We start from the raw sequence: 21,445 nt of genomic DNA, 5'->3' as shown, positions 1-21,445 counted from the left end.
TTTCGCTAGTTTCTTGGCAGAATGAGTCTTATTGGGGGATGTTTAAGTACCACTTAAGGGCCGATATTTTGAATGGGTATGTTTGTATAGTCTTGTGAAAGGCTGTTTGCTTATCTGGCTGTGGATGGATTTGGACTGAGATCAATCACTCTCTGAGTGGGGTTTTGTTGAAGCATGTTACTTTTGGTAGTAGTGTGCTGGATCAGAAGCTTTGCCTTTGGGAGAGGAACTCACATTTGTTTTGTGAAATGTTGATCCTTTTCCTCACAGTGCTCAATGTTTTAGGCCCTTTGAACGTTATCCAGGCTGACATGAGGAACCAATGTACGGTTACTATGGCTGGGGTTATATCGTCTCAGGGGTCCATGTATAGAAGTAGCCCCGAGCGGTGAGTTTAGCATCCACTGTAATTTGTTTTGAAGATATTTCTGGTTCCTAGGAACATAATTGCAAGTCAATCCTGTAGTTCTAGTGGGAGATCAGACACTCAGCTGTGGCTTGAAATCTGAGGCCTAGGTAGGGAAAAGTCACCTAATGCCTTGAAATAACCTCCGCTGTGCCAAACGGTGCAGGATTCAGAGAGGAGAAATATCTCAGAAAACACGAGGACCCACGCGCCGGATGCCAATTCCGAGCAATTGCCTGGACAAGCCGCTTTTATTACTTGCTGGGAAGCTGCGCCCCCGAAGACTCGGCGGAGGCGAGCTGCTTTATGGAAGCATCGCCGGCGTAATGCGCATTTTTAGGTCTCGCTGAGTCAGTGCGCATGCGCTGCTCGGAGATACTTTAGTAGGTGAGTTTTCAAAGTGCAGCTGAAGGCTGGCGGTTCACGCGTGCACGCTTGCGTGAACGCAAGCTTGTCGCCAGCCAGCAGCACTTTGAAATCTCACCTACTAAAGTCTCTCCGAGCAGCGCTTGCGCGCTGACTCAGCAAGACCTAAAAAACTATACAAAAGAGCCAATTATTCACGCATTATGTGGGAGAGGGTATTTCAAGAAAGCCATAAATCAGCTTTATTCACAGATCTGTGTGAAATTCTTCAGAGAACTTCCTATTTTATTTATTTTAGGCACTGTGTATAAGGAAAACTACCACAAAGGTGCTGTGTGGCGCTTTTCAGAGAACATTCAAAATGCAGCAGGTGCATCAGCAGCAAGGCATATGTAGAATAGTATTGTTATGAGATCCAGCTAAAACCAATTGGGACATATAATTAGGGGCAGTACTAGACTGCGCTTTGTTAAAGTATTTATTGCATTGAAGTAGATGGGTATACTTCCTTTCATATATATCAAACTAAAAAGTGATGCAAAATCTGCATAAAAGCGCCTTCATTATTGTTTGGTGTGTACAGCTTTCACTGAGAGCCGGTAGTATGAATGTCGAGCACACAATCCAATCATTCAGCGTGATTACGTCACATTTAATTTACATGGTGAACATAGCGGCTGACATGCCTCATACACAAGATCTGACCATCAACGCACTTCGTTTTACATTCATTGTAAAACATACAATTGCCATCACATACATCCACTCCACTACAAAACACATAAGTAAAAAACATTTCCATTACAACGCCAATAGTTCTAACTCTAAAAAATGTGAGACCTATTGCATTGCAAATGCTTGTTTTCATACTGAAAGTTACGTACAGTTCAGCCAGTGCCCCAGAACTGCCCACCTTGACCCACAGGATTCCGACACAGGGGCAGATACTCAGCTTTGCCCTTTATTAAGTTACCTCAAACCTGCCCAGTACCATCCATCCCTCTGTTCCCTCGGGCCCCACAGTAGGTGTTTGCTATCATGTGCCTGGCCCCGTTACCGTGTGCAACGCTACCCACATCCTATTCCCACAAAATATCCGCCCTTATTGTAGGCAGAGACACCCTTTTACGTACTGGGTCATGTGTAATTACAGTTAGCTCACTGAGTTATCTCACTGTCCAAAGGCTACAAGGAGGGGACAAGAGATAATATATATTTTTCAACATTTCTCAGTGTCTCATTTAAATGCATATGATTAGAGTGAAATTTATTGAAAGTAATAATGTTTTAAACCATGAAACATTAAAGAATATCCCGTGCCCTGACAACGTTGTCACGTTAGTAAACTTGGACATACCACGGAACGGAGGAACGTAATAATTACGTTCCTCCGTTTTGTCGTATGTCAAAAATTACTACTCCCCCGCCCTACCACCCCGCAGTAGGGCGTGCTGCGGGGTGGAGTGGCTGGGCGGGGGAGGGGCAGGTTGGGGGGTAGTAAACTCGGACATACAACGGAACGGAGGAATATAATTATTACGTTCCTCCGTTCCGTCGTATGTCCAAGTACCCCCCCACCCTACCACTACCCCGCTCAACTACCCCGCAGCACGCCCTATGCGAGCTGCCACTGCTACCACTTCCCTTACTAAGTGCAAGTGTTGGCTCCTTCACAGGGGCTTCGGGCGCAGCCCTGCCTCCTGTGAGTGACCACTTACTGCCCCTTGCCACAACTGCTCATTATTTAAAAGAAAAATGTTCAGGAAAACAGCACCGGATTCCTGCCCTGCTGGTGCCATGGAACCCCAGAACTGCCAACCACCGAATCAGTCTAAGTAAAAACAATGCTTTTACTCTGTGAATATGTGTTTGTGAGTGACTGAGAGTGAATAAGATCGAGTGAGTGTGTGAGTGTGTTTGAGTGTCAACAAGAGTGAAAGTAAGAATCTGAGTTTTAGAGAAGACATGAATAAGTCAAAGTGAGTGCGAGGGAGTGATTGAAGGAGGGTGAGCATTTAGTCGAGAAAGTGATTGCACCAGCACCAGATCCCAGAGGAAGTGAGAGTGAAGGAGTGAGTATATGTATATTTGTGAGTAGCAGTGAGAATGAGTACAATTGTGGGTGAGTAACAGTGAGCAAGGATATTTATAGTTTGTGAGCATGGGTGAATTACAGAAAGTGTGAGAGAGTGTGAGGGGGAAGAGAGGGAATGAGAGGAAGTGAGTATAAGTGAGAGTGTTAGCAAAAGTGTGTTTGCATGCAAGTCTACCGCTGGCCATGGCATACTCAAACATGCTGCAGGTGGCATTCATGGCATCAGGAAGGCTCTGGCATACTAGAAGTAATGCTGGAAGACATTCTTGGCATAGAGGCACTTGTGACAAAATGTGGGCACTGGCACAAAGGAGTAACTTCTTTACCTAAGGGAGGGCACCTAAGGTCAAATGCAGATCCTGAAAACCAATAGTGACGGGCAAAATGCTGGTTCTGGCATAGTGGATGTTAATTCTATGCCTCACAGAATGCAGCCACGGCATATTTGGGCTCAGGGGTGTAGTTGGAGGAAACAATAACAAAATGCGGGCTCTGAAATATTGGAGGTGATGTTTGACATACCAGTGAATGAATGATTACGTTTATTTGCATAAATTAACTAAAACCATTGCAATACAAAGTAAAAAACATTTTCTTGTACGATATATAAGGGTAAAAAAAAGTTAATAAGATGCGGTTCTTAAGTGCCATGATCAATTGTCTCCGGTCTTGTTTTCAGGTTTGAATTTGGCCGCTGCGCTGTGGCCCGTCCCATGGAAGAGTATCGCCACCCAGGGTGTTCGGGGCTCCAGGCCTGCTTTTGTTGCCGGTCCTCTCGTTTTGGGCTATTTCTCATGTAAAGTGCTAGTGCTTTCTGATTAATGAGCTGGCGTGCCAGAGTTGTGTCAGATTACGTGCAACCTATTGTGAGCCATCTGAAGACAAAGCCATGGTCTCGTAATGCGACAGTCCCCGGAGGAGGGCGCCCGTCTCTTCCTTCTGTCGGCCCCGGGATCTCCAGCACCACACTTTACTGGCTGTAGACCGCAAAACCTATGTGGTGCGAATGAGTGTGTTACAGTTTTCAGCGAGGTGGGAGAGCGCTTTAGGCTGTTACAGTTTTCAGTGAGGTGGGAGGGAGCTTTAGGCTGTTACAGTTTTCAGCGAGGTGGGAGAGAGTGGGAGAGAGCTTTAGGCTGTTACAGTTTTCAGCGAGGTGGGAGAGAGCTTTAGGCTGTTACAGTTTTCAGCGAGGTGGGAGAGAGCTTTAGACTGTTACAGTTTTCAGTGACGTGGGAGAGAGCTTTAGGCTGTTACAGTTTTCAGCGAGGTGGGAGAGAGCTTTAGGCTGTTACAGTTTTCAGTGAGGTGGGAGAGCGCTTTAGGCTGTTACAGTTTTCAGCGAGGTGGGAGAGCGCTTTAGGCTGTTACAGTTTTCAGTGAGGTGGGAGGGAGCTTTAGGCTGTTACAGTTTTCAGTGAGGTGGGAGGGAGCTTTAGGCTGTTACAGTTTTCAGCGAGGTGGGAGAGAGTGGGAGAGAGCTTTAGGCTGTTACAGTTTTCAGTGAGGTGGGAGGGAGCTTTAGGCTGTTACAGTTTTCAGCGAGGTGGGAGAGAGTGGGAGAGAGCTTTAGGCTGTTACAGTTTTCAGTGAGGTGGGAGGGAGCTTTAGGCTGTTACAGTTTTCAGTGAGGTGGGAGAGAGCTTTAGGCTGTTGCAGTTTTCAGTGAGGTGGGAGAGAGCTTTAGGCTGTTACAGTTTTCAGTGAGGTGGGAGAGAGCTTTAAACTGTTACAGTTTTCAGTGAGGTGGGAGAGCTTTAGGCTGTTACAGTTTTCAGTGAGGTGGGAGAGAGCTTTAGGCTGTAACAGTTTTCAGTGAGGTGGGAGAGAGCTTTAGGCTGTTACAGTTTTCAGTGAGGTGGGAGAGAGCTTTAGGCTGTTACTACAGTTTTCAGTGAGGTGGGAGAGAGCTTTAGGCTGTTACAGTTTTCAGTGAGGTGGGAGAGCGCTTTAGGCTGTTACAGTTTTCAGTGAGGTGGGAGAGAGCTTTAGACTGTTACAGTTTTCAGTGAGGTGGGAGAGAGCTTTAGGCTGTTACAGTTTTCAGTGAGGTGGGAGAGAGCTTTAGGCTGTTACAGTTTTCAGTGAGGTGGGAGAGCGCTTTAGGCTGTTACAGTTTTCAGTGACGTGGGAGAAAGCTTTAGGCTGTTACAGTTTTCAGTGAGGTGGGAGTGCGCTTTAGGCTGTTACAGTTTTCAGTGAGGTGGGAGAGCGCTTTAGGCTGTTACAGTTCTCAGTGAGGTGGGAGAGAGCTTTAGGCTGCTACAGTTTTCAGCGAGGTGGGAGAGAGCTTTAAGCTGTTACAGTTTTCAGTGAGGTGGGAGACAGCTTTAGGCTGCTACAGTTTTCAGTGAGGTGGGAGAGAGCTTTAAGCTGTTACATTTTTCAGTGAGGTGGGATAGAGCTTTAGGCTGTTACTACAGTTTTCAGTAAGGTAGGAGAGAGCTTTAAGCTGTTACAGTTTTCAGTGAGGTGGGAGAGAGCTTTAGGCTGTTATAGTTTTCAGTGAGGTGGGAGAGAGCTTTAGGCTGTTACAGTTTTCAGTGAGGTGGGAGAGAGCTTTAGGCTGTTACTACGGTTTTCAGTGAGGTGGGAGAGAGCTTTAGGCTGTTACAGTTTTCAGTGAGGTGGGAGAGAGCTTTAGGCTGTTACAGTTTTCAGTGAGGTGGGAGAGAGCTTTAGGCTGTTACTACGGTTTTCAGTGAGGTGGGAGGGAGCTTTAGGCTGTTACAGTTTTCAGTGAGGTGGGAGAGAGCTTTAGGCTGTTACAGTTTTCAGTGAGGTGGGAGAGAGCTTTAGGCTGTTACAGTTTTCAGTGAGGTGGGAGAGAGCTTTAGGCTGTTACAGTTTTCAGCGAGGTGGGAGAGAGCTTTAGGCTGTTACAGTTTTCAGTGAGGTGGGAGAGAGCTTTAGGCTGTTACTACGGTTTTCAGTGAGGTGGGAGAGAGATTTAGGCTGTTACAGTTTTCAGTGAGGTGGGAGAGAGCTTTAGGCTGTTACAGTTTTCAGTGAGGTGGGAGAGAGCTTTAGGCTGTTACTACGGTTTTCAGTGAGGTGGGAGAGAGCTTTAGGCTGTTACAGTTTTCAGTGAGGTGGGACGGAGCTTTAGGCTGTTACAGCTTTCAGCGAGGTGGGAGAGAGCTTTAAGCTGTTACAGTTTTCAGTGAGGTGGGAGAGAGCTTTAGGCTGTTACAGTTTTCAGCGAGGTGGGAGAGAGCTTTAGGCTGTTACAGTTTTCAGCGAGGTGGGAGAGAGCTTTAGGCTGTTACAGTTTTCAGCGAGGTGGGAGAGAGCTTTAGGCTGTTACAGTTTTCAGCGAGGTGGGAGAGAGCTTTAGGCTGTTACAGTTTTCAGCGAGGTGGGAGAGAGCTTTAGGCTGTTACAGTTTTCAGTGAGGTGGGAGAGAGCTTTAGGCTGTTACAGTTTTCAGTGAGGTGGGAGAGAGCTTTAGGCTGTTACAGCTTTGAGTGAGGTGGGAGAGAGCTTTAGGCTGTTACAGTTTTCAGTGAGGTGGGAGAGAGCTTTAGACTGTTAAGGTTTTCAGTGAGGTGGGAGAGAGCTTTAGGCTGTTACAGCTTTCAGTGAGGTGGGAGAGAGCTTTAGACTGTTACAGTTTTCAGCGAGGTGGGAGAGAGCTTTAAGCTGTTACAGTTTTCAGCGAGGTGGGAGAGAGCTTTAGGCTGTTACAGTTTTCAGCGAGGTGGGAGAGAGCTTTAGGCTGTTACAGTTTTCAGCGAGGTGGGAGAGAGCTTTAGACTGTTACAGTTTTCAGCGAGGTGGGAGAGAGCTTTAGGCTGTTACAGCTTTCAGTGAGGTGGGAGAGAGCTTTAGACTCGCTTGCTGCTTCCTAGGCTGGATCTGATCACTTCCGGGGTCCTTTATTTGAAGTAATCCAGGCTCAGCGAGGGCAGGGTGCAGTTGTAGGGCGGGGGTAGATGGCTCCCCTGATAGTTTGTACAAATCTTGCACAGGGGGCCAGAATGTTGGGTTCTCTTTGATTGAGGCATACAGCAGAGGCCTCACCGCAGGTGTGTGCTTTTTCACTTAGGCAATCCTCCGATTGGTTTCTAGGGCCGGGCAGCAGCACCAGAGGTGTAACCAAGACCCTTGTTTATAATGGCACAGACGGCATGCCCCTCCTGTGTTTTGGTTTGCCCAAGCTTAGTTGAAACCCGTAACTGGCAATGCCAGCAGTCGCATGTACATAATCTCTCTTCTGGCTTTAGGGTTCAGTGGGATGGCAAGATAAGACTGAGGTTTGTTAACCGTGTATGAGTCAGTCAGCTGGATTAGGAAAGCTAAAGCTGTTAGTGTAGCCCGGTCTTGCTGGAATGAAACTAGTTGGACTTGTTTATTAATTCAATTTTCTCTGAAGGCACATTTTGTGGTGAACTGCTTGCTAGCATTACGCCCTACCACTTTCATTGGTCACCAGCATCACTGCTCTACACTCTGGCCTAAGAAATAGAAGGACGGTAGGAGAGGTGCCACAGCTCAATGACGCAATTAATAAGGGTTTGATAGAGACCCCAGAGTTTGCGCCTCAGGCAACGCTACAAGGGGATCTAGGAGCTGTGCGGCATGCATTCAGTGGCAGACGTGTACTGTCTGCCCATCTTTAACCTTCAGTTACCTGATTTGTAGTTATTGTATCAACTTCAGGAGGATGAAAGTCTGGGATGGGAACCTGTGACGCTGGTGTCAACACAGGTGACCGCAGCGGATGCGAGAATCCACTGAAGTATTTCCAAATCCTTTCCTGAATGTTGGCTCCCCTGCTAATTACCAAAGTGTGATTTTTTTCATGTGCTCACTTTCGTAAATGCACATGCTACACCGGTAACCAGCAGGGGCTGGCACATGGTCCGCATTGTGCGTACACTGAGTCACAGTCTTCTGAGGCAAGGCCTGCGCAGTGAATAAACCCCCCAAAACCCTTAAAAGGAAAAAAGAGACGTGTGGTGATAGGCAGGGAGTGTGTAGGTAACATGAGCTAGAGAGAAAGACTCCACAAACAGGCTGAAAGTAAAAGATACAGAGAGTCTGGGGGCACTGCGAAGCCAGCCAGGCAGCTCACTTGGCGCTTTACAATTGAGATTGAAACATTTATTGCACAATTAATTAAAATCATTGCAATCACGTTAGATGAGGTACAAAATAAAGTGCATAGGTTTCAATGTTTTAAAAACCATTAGGCATTTACATTTAAAGGGATTAAAACTGATAATAGTGGATTGAACATTATGGTTCTATAGATTTTTCAGAAGTCAAAATGTCCTTTGCAGCCATTAGGAATTTCAAAAACGTGCCGTCACCTGTGCTGCATTGCCCTTCAAACATTCAACCAGGGCGTCCTGACATGTCCGAATATTTAAAGTGCGCCAGATGGGCGAAGGCAATAAGTTCTTAATGGGTGCAGTGTCTCACAAATACATGGTATATGGGTCAGCGGTTCTTCTTCTCCCCCACAGGCGCGGAACTGTGCGGCTACCATTTCTTTATAACCTTGTCCGTACTTATATGCCAATAAGGGGATCAAGCCAAACCGTAGCCTCATTAGTTGGCACTTCATTGTTGGCTTTCATGGGCAGGACAGATTGGATGGTAAGCCTCTGTCGTTGTATAATTTTAAAAAAGAACAGTTGATGGACAGAATGCAGAACAATGTCATACATTCACCCCAGTAAAGAGATCTGGGCCTAAATCCCTCGTTTTTTTGCTCACCATGCCGTTCCAGTTTGAACCCAGCCATATGCAAATCAGTCTTGACCCTGTGCCTCATGGGAACAGTCCAGCCCGAACTGCCAGGCCAGGTCCTCCCTGGACTGGAAACAAGCATCCTAGGACCGGTTTCGGGGTTTCACCCCTCATCAGCCAGGATAGCTTGAATCCAGTGGCACGGAGAGCACGGGACTCACGTCTGAGCATACCCGTCCCACTCAGGGTGACAAATGCAAAAACAACAATTGATGGACAATGTCATACATTCACCCCAGTACATAGATCTGGGCCCAAATCCATCGTTTTTTTGCTCACCATGCCGTTCCAGTTTGAACCCAGCCATATACAAATCAGTCTTGACCATGTGCCCAATGAGAACACTCCATTCCGAACTGCCAGGCCAGGTCCTCCCTGGACCGAAAACAAGCATCCTAGGACCGGTTTTGGGCTTTCAGCCCTCATCAGCCAGGATAGCTTGACTCCATTGGCACGGGGAGCACGGGACCCACGTCTGGGCATACCCGACCCACTCAGGCTTCCAATGTTTCAACTGAGTCAGTAAGGAAATTGTGCCTGGATGACCCAGGTTTGTTTATCATTTGCCAGGTGTGGGTCTTTAATGAGTTTGACGGGGTGGTTTGGGCTTTAAGCAGAATGCTATGGATCGTGCTTTGAGTATCCACTTTTGAGATGTCAAGTTGTATTTCTTGTTAATTTGCACATGCGGAGTGGAAGAGGGTAAAAAGAAAACTTTAAGGAAGCAGGCAGATAGGGCTCTATCCAGTCACAATGACATCTTGTCTTTAAAGGCTATGGCGCCATGGGAGGGACACAGAAGGTAGAAATGTTGCCCCATTGCTCGAATTAAAGGAGTAAGATTGGTGAGCACATGGCTTTCCTTGCTCTGCAAAAGGCTGCGTCCAAGGATTGTGCCAGGCCGTGCATCGCTGTGATGTGGGCAGACTGTCTTCCTTTATGGCTGACCCATACACCAAGGTACTTATAAGTTGAAACCGTCTCAATGGGTTTACCGTCAATTTGCCAGAAGCCTCTTCTCTTCGTTTGTCTGGAGATTATAATCGCCTTTGTTTTCATCATGTTTATTTTCACTTTATTTACTTTGCAGTATGACGACAATGCAGTTCAGAGCTGCTGTAGACCAATCGGGGTTTGATCGAGGAGAATAGTATCGTCTGCGTATTGCAGCGATTGGATTTTAGATCCAGCAAGTTTGGGAGGGAAGGTTCGGACCTCTGCCAGAAAGTAAGGTCTGTTGGCCAAATACAGGTTAAAAAGCATCGGGGCCAGTATGCATCCTTGCTTTAGGCCTTTGTTAGTTTTTTTTTTATTTGACCCAGGCTTCAGAGTATAGAGCAACAAGTGCATTTAATAATGAGTTGCAGAGGCGCAACTAGAGCCACATTTTGGGGGGGAACTACTAAATATTTCGGGGGGGGGAGGCTAATTCTTACAGTGCTAGTCAGAGTGGAGATGCAGGGTCTTTAAGAAGGGGTGAAAGAACAACAAAGCCTCTTTAGCAAGTAAATGGTCTTTTAAAGACCTGTGAAGTAGTCGGGTGCGATTGTGTGTGTGCCCGGGAAGGGGGGGGGGGGGGGGGGAGGGGGGAAGGGAGCCCTTTCAGCCCAATGGGCGTTGCGCACCTGATGAGTTGTCAATGCCCCAGTATTTTAGTTTCATCCACAGTCTTGAGCAGGCCACGCTATCCAAGACTTTGAAAATCGATGTAAGCAAGGTAGAGGGCCCTCTGTAGTGTCCTAGCAGGGACACGTTCTAGTGTTCTGATATGTGTGTATCCTACTATACACCCACCCACCACCTACGTCACTGGGTCAGGTGACTAGGATAATAAAAGGGCCGAGCGCACGTGCTCGTGGCCAGTAACCCACTACCCAACCATGTGTCTGTTACTGCTGCCGAGCATGGGGGCCTAGGGCCCAACATAACAGCCCTCCCTTTCCTATCCAGTGTTCTTTCTATTTAGTAGGAGGCCCCCGGGGGAAGTAAGACCAGCGGTCTAGTCTTCCCCCGGGGAGTTCGCGCAGAAGGAAGGACAGGGGAGGAAGGGGTGGGATAAGGGGTGGGGTCGCAGGTAGGGTTAAAAGGGGCAGGAAGAGGAAGTCCTTCCTCTTCCATTCCCCAGCGCCTCAGGGAGGGTAGTTAGTGGAGCGTTGGTGCGCGGTGCGGGGCCTGCGGAGCTTCGGAGGATCGGCGGGGGCGTGTTTTTTGCGACGGTGAGCGTAGTGTGTCTGTGTAGCGAGCGATATCTGGGCTGCCTCGTTTGGCAACGTGTGGCGGCCTGCGGGTGTCGGGTGGAGTCGGCGGGGGCGGAGCGGTGGTTGGCGCGGAGCGCGTTGTCATGGAGTCGGGTGGGGGCCAGACGCCGGATGAGGCGGCGGTGCGGGCGGCGCTACAACTGTTGGGGCGTGCGGGGAGGGCGGACCTTCTGCGGCCGGGTGTTTTGGAGCAGGCGTGGGTGGGGATGTCCAGGACCCCGCGTTCGGCGTCCGCGGGGGTTGCAGCGGCCGTTGTTGCCTGTCTGGAGGAACCGCCTCCCAAGAAACACGCGGTGGGCGCGCGAGGGGGGGGCAAGAAGGCAGGGCCTGGGGGGAAGCCAGGGGATAGGCGTCTGAGCCTCCCGGCGCTGGGTTCGTCCGCAGAGGTGCCTGTGGGGGGGGGCGGGGGGGCTGTTGAGGGTAAGGGTGGGGCTGTGGAGGCGCGGTTGGTCCGGGTGGGGGCGGGGGCCGGGGGCAGCGGGGGGGCTTCGTTCCTGGTTGACTACAGTGAGGACAGCGACTTGGCGGAGGACGCGGAGGAGCGGGTTGGGGATGATTTCTCCCTGTATCTTTCGGGGAGCGAGTCCGCGGGGGGCGAGGGCGGTGGGTGGGGGGACCGGGGGCCGGCCGAGGGGGGTGGGGGCAAGGGGAAGGGTGGGGGGCGGGGAGGCAAAGGCAAGGGCCCGGCGAAGGCTGTGGGGGGCCGGGGGACGGGGCTGGTGACGCCTGGCCCCTCCGGGGGCGCAGGCCGCGGTCGTGGGGCGCGGGCCGCGGGGGAGGGCCGGTGGGACGACTGTTGGGCCGAGATGTCGTTAGAGGAGCGTATCCGGGAGCAGCGGCGGCTGATTGAAGATACGGAGCGGCGCTGGGAGGAGATGTGCGCGGCTAGGGAGAGGGAGGAGGAGCGCGCGGCGGCCCGGGCGGTGGCGCGCGGGGGAGGGGTGGTGGCCCGCGGGGGAGGGGCAGGGCCGGCTCGGGGGCGCGGGCGCTGGGTGTGGCTGGATGAGGCAGGGACGGACTTGACGTCTCAGAGACCTGGTGGCGCTGGGGCCCCCTCGGACTATGCCGGTCACGAGGGGGGGGCGGGATCCACGCCAGCGCTGATTGCTGGTAGAGGCCGGGGTGGGCCGGCGGGGCGCACTACGGCCTCCAGACGCCGGGACGAAGCAGTAGGGGGGTCCGCGGCGGCCTGCCCTCCATCGAGGGAGCGCGCATCATCGGCGCCGGAGTATGAGTTTGTCCTTGGAGAGAAAGGAAAAGGAATGAAGCGGGTAGTGCGTGAGGTGCGCATGGAGCCTAGTGAGCCTGTGGTGGTCGAAGAGCTGGATTATGAGTCGGAAAGTGAAGAGTTGGAAGAAGGCGAGGTGCGTGAGGTGACGGGGCCGGTGGCAACGAGAAAGTTTGGTGTTTTCCAGGACGGCAAAGCCGGCTGCAGCAAGGCGCCAGCGGCGAGGGTGTCGGCCCCGGGTCCAGGCGGACGGGCGCAGGAGGTGCCACGCATTTTGACAGGTGAGAGCACATGGTGGGGGGCGTGGGATGAGGGGCTTGGGCGGGGGCGTAAGAAGTCTTGTAGGTCTGTGGGGGTGGGGGATGGGTTGGTGAGGGAGGTGGGAGAGGCGGCGCAGCCGCAGGTGCCGGCTAAGGCGGCGGCCCCGGAGGGGCATGTGAAGCGAATGGTGGGAGCTGGTGTTCAGACGGAGAAGGTGACAGATGGGAAGGAGGAAGGGGGTGAGAAGCATAAGAAGAAGCTGCCTTATATGGGGTTGGCGATGCCCCTGGGGTCCCATCTGTCTGAAAAGACAAGGGGCAGGATTTGGAAACACGAATATGTGGATGTCTTTAAATTGTTGCATCGGGAGATTCAGGCGAAAGAGGGGTCGAAAGAGGAGGAGTGGGAGTTGACACGGCGGCCACGGGTGCCGATAACTATGGAGAATTGGACGTCGGCCTTCCTGATTTATGCTAGTATTTATTGCGAGAAGCATACGGATAGGGCGATTGCGTTGTTCAAATACATGGATATCATCAGAAAAGCGCAGATGCACTTTGGGGGTTTTGCCTGGCTAAGTTATGATGAGGAATTTCGGGCGAGGGTCAGCGTCAACCCGGACAAGCCCTGGGGAGAGGTAGATCAGGAGCTGTGGGTGCAGTGGATGGCCTCCACGCAGTCCTCTGCGGCCACACACACTGCGAGTGGCCTTCCGGTGGCTTATCGGTCTTTTCAGTCCCGTCCCGCCTCGGGGGGGGCGGGAGGGGGCGCAAGTGGAGCTGGGGGTGCGGGAGGACAGGCTGCCGCTGCCGGCGCAACCGGGCAGCCTGCGAAGAGTGGGGGAGCCACCACTGGGGCGTGTTGGAATTTCAACAAGGGATTCTGCACCCGCCACCCCTGCAAATTTAAACATGAGTGTTCGAAGTGTGGTGGCAAGCACCCGGTCACGCAGTGTTTCACCTTGGCCACCCCGTCCGAGCAATGGCGGGTCACGAAAGGAAGGGGGCAGGCTGGGCCAAAGGGCTCCTACACCGGTTAGTGTGGAGGCCATGGGTCCGTGGCTCTCCCGCTACCCTGATCAGGTGGCGGCGCTGCGGCTGTTTTGGGGGTTCACGGAAGGTTTTCGAGTAGGGTACCAGGGGCCACGGGAGTGCAGGTGGGCAGAGAATTTGCGGTCAGCCAAAGAGTTGCCGGAAGTCGTGGAGGCTAAATTGCGCAAAGAGGTGTTGGAAGGTCGCGTGGCCGGCCCGTTTGACACGTGGCCGCTGCCCGAACTCATCATATCCCCGTTGGGGGTGGTTCCAAAAAAGGAACCTGGCGAGTTTCGCTTGATCCACCATTTGTCTTGGCCTGAGGGGCGGTCGGTGAATGATTTCATCGCGGAGGAGGATTCCCGGGTGTTGTATGCGTCGGTGGATGATGCGATTGGATTGGTGCGGCTGTGTGGGCGGGGGGCGGAATTGGCCAAGTGTGACATCAAGTCGGCGTTTCGCCTTCTGCCGATTCACCCGGAGGATTTCTCGTTGCTGGGCATGCAGTTCGGTGGGGCCATTTTTGTGGACAAGGTGTTGCCCATGGGGTGCGCGATCTCCTGTGCTCTGTTCGAGACTTTCAGTTCCTTTTTGCAATGGGCCTTCACTGACAGGGCGGGGCACCGGCTGGTGTCCCACTATTTGGATGATTTCTTGTTTGTAGGCCGTGGTCAGACGGGGGAATGTGGGGCGGCTTTGGGCCAGTTTCAGAGGATGGCGGGGGAGTTTGGTGTGCCGTTGGCACCGGAAAAAACGGCCGGGCCCAGTTGTTGTCTGGCGTTTCTGGGGATTGAATTGGATTCTGTGGAGTGGATGGCGCGCCTCCCCCAGCAGAAGGTTTTGGAGATACAGGAGTGTCTGAGCCAAGTGATGGTGCAACGGAAGATTGATCTGAGATCCGTCCAGCGTTTGTTGGGCTTGCTGAACTTTGCGTGCCGAGTGGTGCGGGCGGGCAGGACGTTTTGCAGGCGGCTCGGGTTGGCCATGTCAGGGGCAGTGTTGCCCCATCACAGGGTGCGGATTTCGGTGGGTGTCCGGGCGGATCTGCGAGTGTGGCAGGGGTTCCTGAGTGACTTCAATGGGGTCTCCTTGGACTTTGCAGATGACAACATGGTGTGGCAGGTGCAGATTTTTTCGGATGCGGCTGGGGCGCGCGGCTTTGGTGTGTTCTGGGATGGTCGGTGGTGTGCGGAGCAGTGGCCGGCGCACTGGTTGGCACAGGGCAGGAGCATTGCGTTTCTGGAGTTCTTTCCGTTGTTGGTGGCGTTGCAGGTGTGGGGGCAGGAATTCCGGAACCGGTCGGTGCTTTTTCATGTGGACAACATGACGGTGGTGGAACTGGTGAACCATCAGAGGGCGAGGGACCTGCGGGTGCTGCACTTGCTGCGAAGTTTTATGCTGCTGTGCTTGCGCTTGAATGTGCTGTTTCGCGCGAAACATGTGCCGGGCGTTCGCAATGACATCGCGGATGCATTGTCTCGTTCGCAGTGGCAGCGTTTCCGAAGGTTGGCGCCCGGAGCGGACTTTGCCAAGACCAAGGTGCCGGAGGGTATCTGGAGCTGGGGGGAGTGAGAGTGGTGAATCTGGTGGAGCAGTCTGTTGCCGAGTCCACGCGGCGGACTTATCGTATGGCATGGGTGGAGTTGGGGGCGTTTTTGGGTTGGTCGCGGGAGGACTGGCGGATGTCTCAGGGTGAGTGTGAAGCGGGTGTCGTGCGCTATGTTTTGCACTGCATGGACAGGGGTTTGTCGTCAGTGACAATTGCAGGCAAATTGGCAGGGATTTCTTTCTATGGGAAGATCTATCTGGGTTTTGATCCGGCCAAGGGTGAGTTGCTGAGCAGGATGCTGAAGGGCTGGACAAGGGAGCGGGGGGGGCGGGTGGGAGCGCCGTTGCGCCAGGCGATCACTTTTGGCCTGTTGGTGGATGTTTTGGGAGAGTTGGGGGTTTTGTGTTACGATCGGTATGAGTTGGCGTTGTTCCGCCTGTGTATGACGTGGATGTTCTTTGGGGCCTTTCGGGTTTCGGAGTTGTTGGGGGGTAGGGGGGGGGTGGGGTTGAGGTTCGAGGATGTACGTGTGGATGGGGGGCGCCTGGGGATATGGCTGGGGCGTTCCAAGACGGATCAGGTTGGCAGGGGCACGTGGGTGTGGCTGAATGAGTCGGGGGAGTTGGCAGCTTGCCCGGTGCGGGAGTGGAGCAGTTTTTGCGGGCAGTGTGGCCGTTTGGCGGGGGAAATTTTCTGTCATGCTTCTGGGAAACGGGTCACGGCTTACCAGCTCTTGGCGGTGCTGCGCATGGCGTTGCGGCGCTTAGGGAGAGACCCGGCGGGGTTTGGGACTCACTCCTTCCGGATCGGCGCGGCGACGGCGGCGGCACGGCTGGGTTGGTCCTGGGATAAGATCAGGAGGATTGGTAGATGGCGTTCGCGCTGCTGCGAGCGGTACGTGAGGAAGTAGGACGGAAGGGTGCGCGGCGGCAGTGTGAGCGTTTTGTGTGCCCCTTTCTTGTTTCTAATGCTCCTTTTTTCTTCGTAGGTTGTGTTGGGGGTCCTGGAGCCAAGACGGTTACCTGGATAGTGGGACATTCATTTGTGCATTGGGCTGCCAAGTTTGCTGACAGGCAGGTGTACGGGCGTAGCCTGGGCCTGAGAAGCTGCAGTCATGAGGTTTTCTGGTGGGGTAGGAGTGGGATGCGATGGGGAGAACTTTTGCCTTGGCTCACGAAGAAGGTCTCGCAGCAGGGCTGTCCGGATCTGCTTGTCATTCACCTGGGAGAGAACGATCTGGTGCGACAGTCGGCGGTGTCATTGATCTACTTAATGCAGCGGGACTTGGCAGCGATCAAACGCAATCTGGCTGGCGCCTGTATTGTGTGGACAGAGTTCATTCCCAGGAAGTTTTGGAGGGGGGCGCTGAAGCCCGCTGCGGTGGAACGCGCCCGCAGAAAATTAAATAGGGCAATGAGAGTTTTTTGTGAGGACTGTGGGATCAAGGTGCTGGCGCATCCTGGTCTGCGGCTTGAAGAGCCCTTGCTTTTTAGGGCTGATGGCGTGCACCTTTCGCACATGGGAAACGCCTACTATATGATGGAGATGAGGGATTTTATCAGTGGGCTGTGGAATGAGTCGATCTGGTGTAGGAGGAGGTGAGGGCGAAAGGTGCACTTGTGTGGGGTGGGGCAGGTAACCGCCCTCCGGGGGTTCCCTGGGTGGCGGATTGGGGAGGGGGGAGGAGTCCATGACGGGCATACTCACCCTCCCGGGGAGGGGGATACGGGGGAGAACGTGGGGGTGCGTCAGAGCAGTGGACGACGAATGGAGATGGTGGTGGAGTTTTGGAGGAGAAGTGAGGAAGCGAAAGGAAGTGAGAAGGTTGCGGTGTGAAGTGGGTATGGAGTAGTTGGAGTCTTGGAGAGTATGGGTAGTGAGGAATGTTGTTGTTGGGGATTGTTGGGGATTTGTGTTATGTTTCTGGTTATGGTTGTCCAACCCTGTCCTAATAAAATGGCCTTTTGCGCAAAGTACCTTGCGTGGACTGATTATTGCGCGAGGAGGCCCCCGGGGGAAGTAAGACCAGCGGTCTAGTCTTCCCCCGGGGAGTTCGCGCAGAAGGAAGGACAGGGGAGGAAGGGGTGGGATAAGGGGTGGGGTCGCAGGTAGGGTTAAAAGGGGCAGGAAGAGGAAGTCCTTCCTCTTCCATTCCCCAGCGCCTCAGGGAGGGTAGTTAGTGGAGCGTTGGCCACCCACCCACCCGGCAATTACATGACTAGTTGAGGAGGTCATGTTTTTCAGCGTGCCAGTTTAGGACGGGTTGTGTGTGTGTGTGTGGGGCGGATTGGGGAGGGGGGAGGAGTCCATGACGGGCATACTCACCCTCCCGGGGAGGGGGATACGGGGGAGAACGTGGGGGTGCGTCAGAGCAGTGGACGACGAATGGAGATGGTGGTGGAGTTTTGGAGGAGAAGTGAGGAAGCGAAAGGAAGTGAGAAGGTTGCGGTGTGAAGTGGGTATGGAGTAGTTGGAGTCTTGGAGAGTATGGGTAGTGAGGAATGTTGTTGTTGGGGATTGTTGGGGATTTGTGTTATGTTTCTGGTTATGGTTGTCCAACCCTGTCCTAATAAAATGGCCTTTTGCGCAAAGTACCTTGCGTGGACTGATTATTGCGCGATGAGATACAGAGCAAGTTGTCTTCGATGCTAGATCCCTTTTGGAAACCAGTTTGCGCGCGCGGGATCAGAGGACGTGCGTCAGCCCCGGCCGTCCGTTCTTTTAGTAGCAGGCTGGCTGTAGCATTTCCCATCCACATCTAAAAGCGCTTTATAAATCCAACCACCAAGCGATACAAACGGGAACATCAGGGAGCGGGAGAGGAGAAGGTGCGAGAGAGACAGACGAAGAAAGAGTGAGAGTTAGTCGCAGGGGCTTTGTCTCCATTGGTGCAGCAGGTGCAGGGGCGCCGGGGCCACTGAATCCTGAATCAGTGGTTAATTTGTAAAAAAAAAAAAAAGAAGTGCCGGGGCTCTCGTCAGAAGGCAGTTTCGACAGGCCAATTTCTCCTATTAGCACTGCCTAACACATTGTCAACAAACCCTACAAGTGGAACGGGAAGTGGCGTAATGGCCTGAGCTGCCGAATTTGAGGCTGGGAAATCAGGTTAGAGACTCGGCGTCGACTCAACATCCTGTGGTTCTGGGTGAATCACTTAATCACCCTGTGCCCACCAAAAATTAATGTGTTCTTATCTGGTGCTCAAGCACAGGAATTGATGATTAGGCGCTGGTGTTCAGCACCGGAAACCGCCAGCTCAAATAAAGCACTGCCAGGAGGTCGAACATAGCAGAAGGAAACAGACTAAACATTATTCCTAATTTATTTGCGCATTCATTCGAGGCTAAGAGGAAGATTGGATATGTGTGCGCTATGTTGTTCTGCATACCGAGCTTCATCCACATGTGCATCCTCTTTTTTTGTTTTCTTTTTTTTTGTTTAAGCTCAGCTCGATGTTCGGAATACAATTCAAGTTTTGCTTGTTTCACGATTAGGGTTTTAACTTGTGGCGGTGGTACTTATTTCATCCAAATGTCACTAGACTGCAGGTTAGCAACTTGGGATGAAACCAGGAATTCACCCGCCTTGTGGGGATCTTGTTGACTTCCAGCCACAGTAAACGCTTCAGTGTGTTTCTGGAATTGATCGACGTTTGACAAGGCGGGAAATGTGTGAGGCCTCGACGTGAAATTAGAGTGACTCTTGCGCCTGTCTCGTGCTATCGGATAAATAGATGACATTAGTCTACGTTTGGCATTCGCTCTGTTCACCCACTTTATAGAACTGATAAACTAAAACTGGAGTGAGGTTTAAAACGGAGCTCCTACATATATGGTGCCCCGTTATCAGAAATGCTATTCCCTCCCCGCGCCCCACTCCTCCCAAAGTTTCCGATAGCAGGGGTGTACGTACCTCGCTCCATTGTAAAGGTGGTGGCAAAGGGAGTGTGATACAATCATGGTATTATGAGGTGTACCCCCAGAAATGAGGAATTACGAGGGGGGGGGGGTGAGATTAGCGCACCTGATTCCGCTGATAATTTACTACCATTAGTGTCATCTGAACATGTTGCCGCTTTGGGCTCCTGGGGAGTCCTGTGAAATGCTCCTGATCTCATAACGGGGCCCAAAGATGTGTCCTGGACGTGTTAAACTTAAAGTGAAATGTTTAGGTCACGAGGGAGAGGGGAGCAGGAGGGGCTGCCCGGGTAGAATAGGGCAGTGTCCTGACTCATCAACAGCTCACACCCGGAGGTCCCGGGGTGATTTAAAACTGGGCTAGATAAAACATAGATCTCTCCCGCAAACACGTGACCTCCAGAATTATTTTACGAATATTTTCATTCCCTGAGGTTAAATTGACAATCCAGAAGTGCTTCGCCTTCACAGTTCACACACTACTACTAGCGGCATCATGTTAAAAAATCGCTACTTACTGGGACAGCCTTTTAGTTTTATTTCATCCGAGGCCCGCTGCGCAACACGCTGCGCAACACGCTTGCTGCGCAACACGCTGCGCAACACGCTGCTTGCTTCATGTCATCGGTTGCAAAGCGCTGCGGCTGCGCAGTATGCCTGGGCGGGCTGCACAGAACACAGTGACCCCGTACTGCCACATCCAATAAACCTGTAACAGGACCACAAATAACGAAACAAACACAGACCCGCGGTTCCGGGTGTGCGCTCTTCGCTCCAGTTCGCAACATTTTAGCCAGTCATGGAAGGAACGGAGACCTCAGCGTGTCTCACTCATCCAGTCCATTTCCTCTGCATTCGTAGTCATTATGTATGTATGAGGCTCAGACATAATAACCAGCTCAAGAAAGCAAATGAAAAACGGAAGGCTGGATAAGCTGCGGTTTGTGTTTCTACATGGTGGTATGGGGGCGGAGATGTAAGGTGTCCGAGAGAGGCCATTCCACATCAGTGGGAATCAAAAGGGGAACATTCATCGCACCTTCTTCTAGTTGATGAGTGTAAGCGCTATACCAGTGAAACTCAAAGTGCGGCCCTCTTGACCTTTACATGCTGCCCTCCTGATGAACAGCAGGACGAGCAGCTGTTTAGTTGCTGAGCACTAATATCCATAAAAAAAGGTTAAATAAACAGACAAGCATTTATTAACCTGCAAATAAATGCTTGTCCATTTATTTAACCTTTTTTTTTAGACTTCCTTAAGCAATCGCTGACCAACCCAGCCCCCCACCTCCACCCTGCTGGCATCAGTGTGGCCCTCGGTCACTACTTTGTGGCCCCTGGGCAAGTGTTTGCGGGTACCCATGCGCCATCCAAATGCAATTACACTTCCGATAAGCCCTAGAGGCAGGTTTGACCTTGGCTGGCGGGCTCCGGGCACACACTCCTGCTGTCAACTGCATGAAGGACCCCAGGCTGTCCAGCAGGCGTCGGCGACTATTTAAGGAAGGAGACTGTTATCCATGGTGTGGACGGTAAAAGCGTCAGCATGCGCGAGCTGCTCTGATTAGTGAGGGCTTAGAAGGCGCTAGGACTGTCAATGAACGACAATTATTCAGAAAACCTGAGAAGCGCTTTGAGGCAGCTTCATGTCAAATTGTACAACTGCCTACGCCCCCCCCCCCCTCCACCGGACCCTTCTACTTTCAATTTTGCTTTCATGCCACTCTCGCTTTTTTGTTTGCACTTCGCCCACAGCGCTTGGAAGTCGCCTTCGGACTGGAAGACACTTCACAGAGAAAAGGCGGCATGGCATGGCATGGCATGGCATGAGAGGTGGGGAAATGAAACTGAAATGAAGATAACTGTCGGAGTCGTTCCTAACAGTGGAGGGCGGGGGAGGGGGTGGGGGGAGGAGGGTGGCGCGTGAGGGCACCACAGATGGAGGACCTCGTTAGAGAGCGCGTGCGTCTGATATGAAGCGCAGTGCATAGGTGGACCGCTGCAGCCAGGCACAGAGGAGGGCAGGGTGGCAGCGAGGGATGAAAGCGGCCCTGCTCCCGGCGTTTCTACGGTACCTTTCTTTACCCCATCCCGCGGGTCTCACGGGCGGCGACACCACTGGGCACAGAGCTGGCACGGAGGGTAGCGCCGGGCACACGTCCTCAAGGCGCAGGTCTGAACCCACGCCGGGTTTTTGTACAGTGTGGAGGTGGGGCTCCCCCCCCCCACCCCTCCGCCGCACCTTCCGCCCTGCACGCACCGCCTTCTCACCAAGCGCCCACAGCGACCGGGCGCGCCTGCCCCAAGGGAAATTTACAGTTTCAGTATCCATCATGTATGCGGAAAGTGTAGCGGCAAAATCACCGAATTCAAATACGGCGCTTCGGGGCGCTCCTCCTGACAAACACAGGGATGCGCTTCAACATCCGGGGTGCAGACATGAGCAGCCTGTTGCCTTTTTTGCACCCCATCTCCACTCTGATGGCGTGCTGCCTGTGGGTGTGCCGAGAGCCCCCAGAGATGGTGAGCCCAGCGCCCTCGGACCCAGGCAGGAGTTCCTTGGGTGGAATAAGGACA

At 52.5% G+C, this 21,445-nt stretch overlaps 1 protein-coding gene across 18 annotated transcripts in view; it reads right to left on the bottom strand.

The window, feature by feature from the left end:
• The window catches only part of LOC146868823 (uncharacterized), a 467,456-nt gene that overhangs the window by 113,301 nt on the left and 332,710 nt on the right, over positions 1-21,445 (bottom strand). For 2 of the 18 annotated variants that reach the window (XM_085613835.1, XM_085613839.1), the window contains exon 1: positions 20,944-21,062. The exons of the other annotated variants lie outside the window; for them this stretch is intronic. The gene's annotated coding sequence lies outside the window, so the exon portion shown is untranslated. Of the gene's footprint in view, positions 1-20,943; positions 21,063-21,445 lie in introns of those variants that run through there. 18 annotated transcript variants of the gene reach the window in all.

Source organism: Triturus cristatus, chromosome 1_2, assembly GCF_964204655.1.
Source record: "Triturus cristatus chromosome 1_2, aTriCri1.1, whole genome shotgun sequence".
Lineage (NCBI taxonomy): Eukaryota > Metazoa > Chordata > Amphibia > Caudata > Salamandridae > Triturus > Triturus cristatus.
Note: the sequence above shows the minus strand (reverse complement) of the source record. Positions and strands in the feature narration are given on the sequence as shown.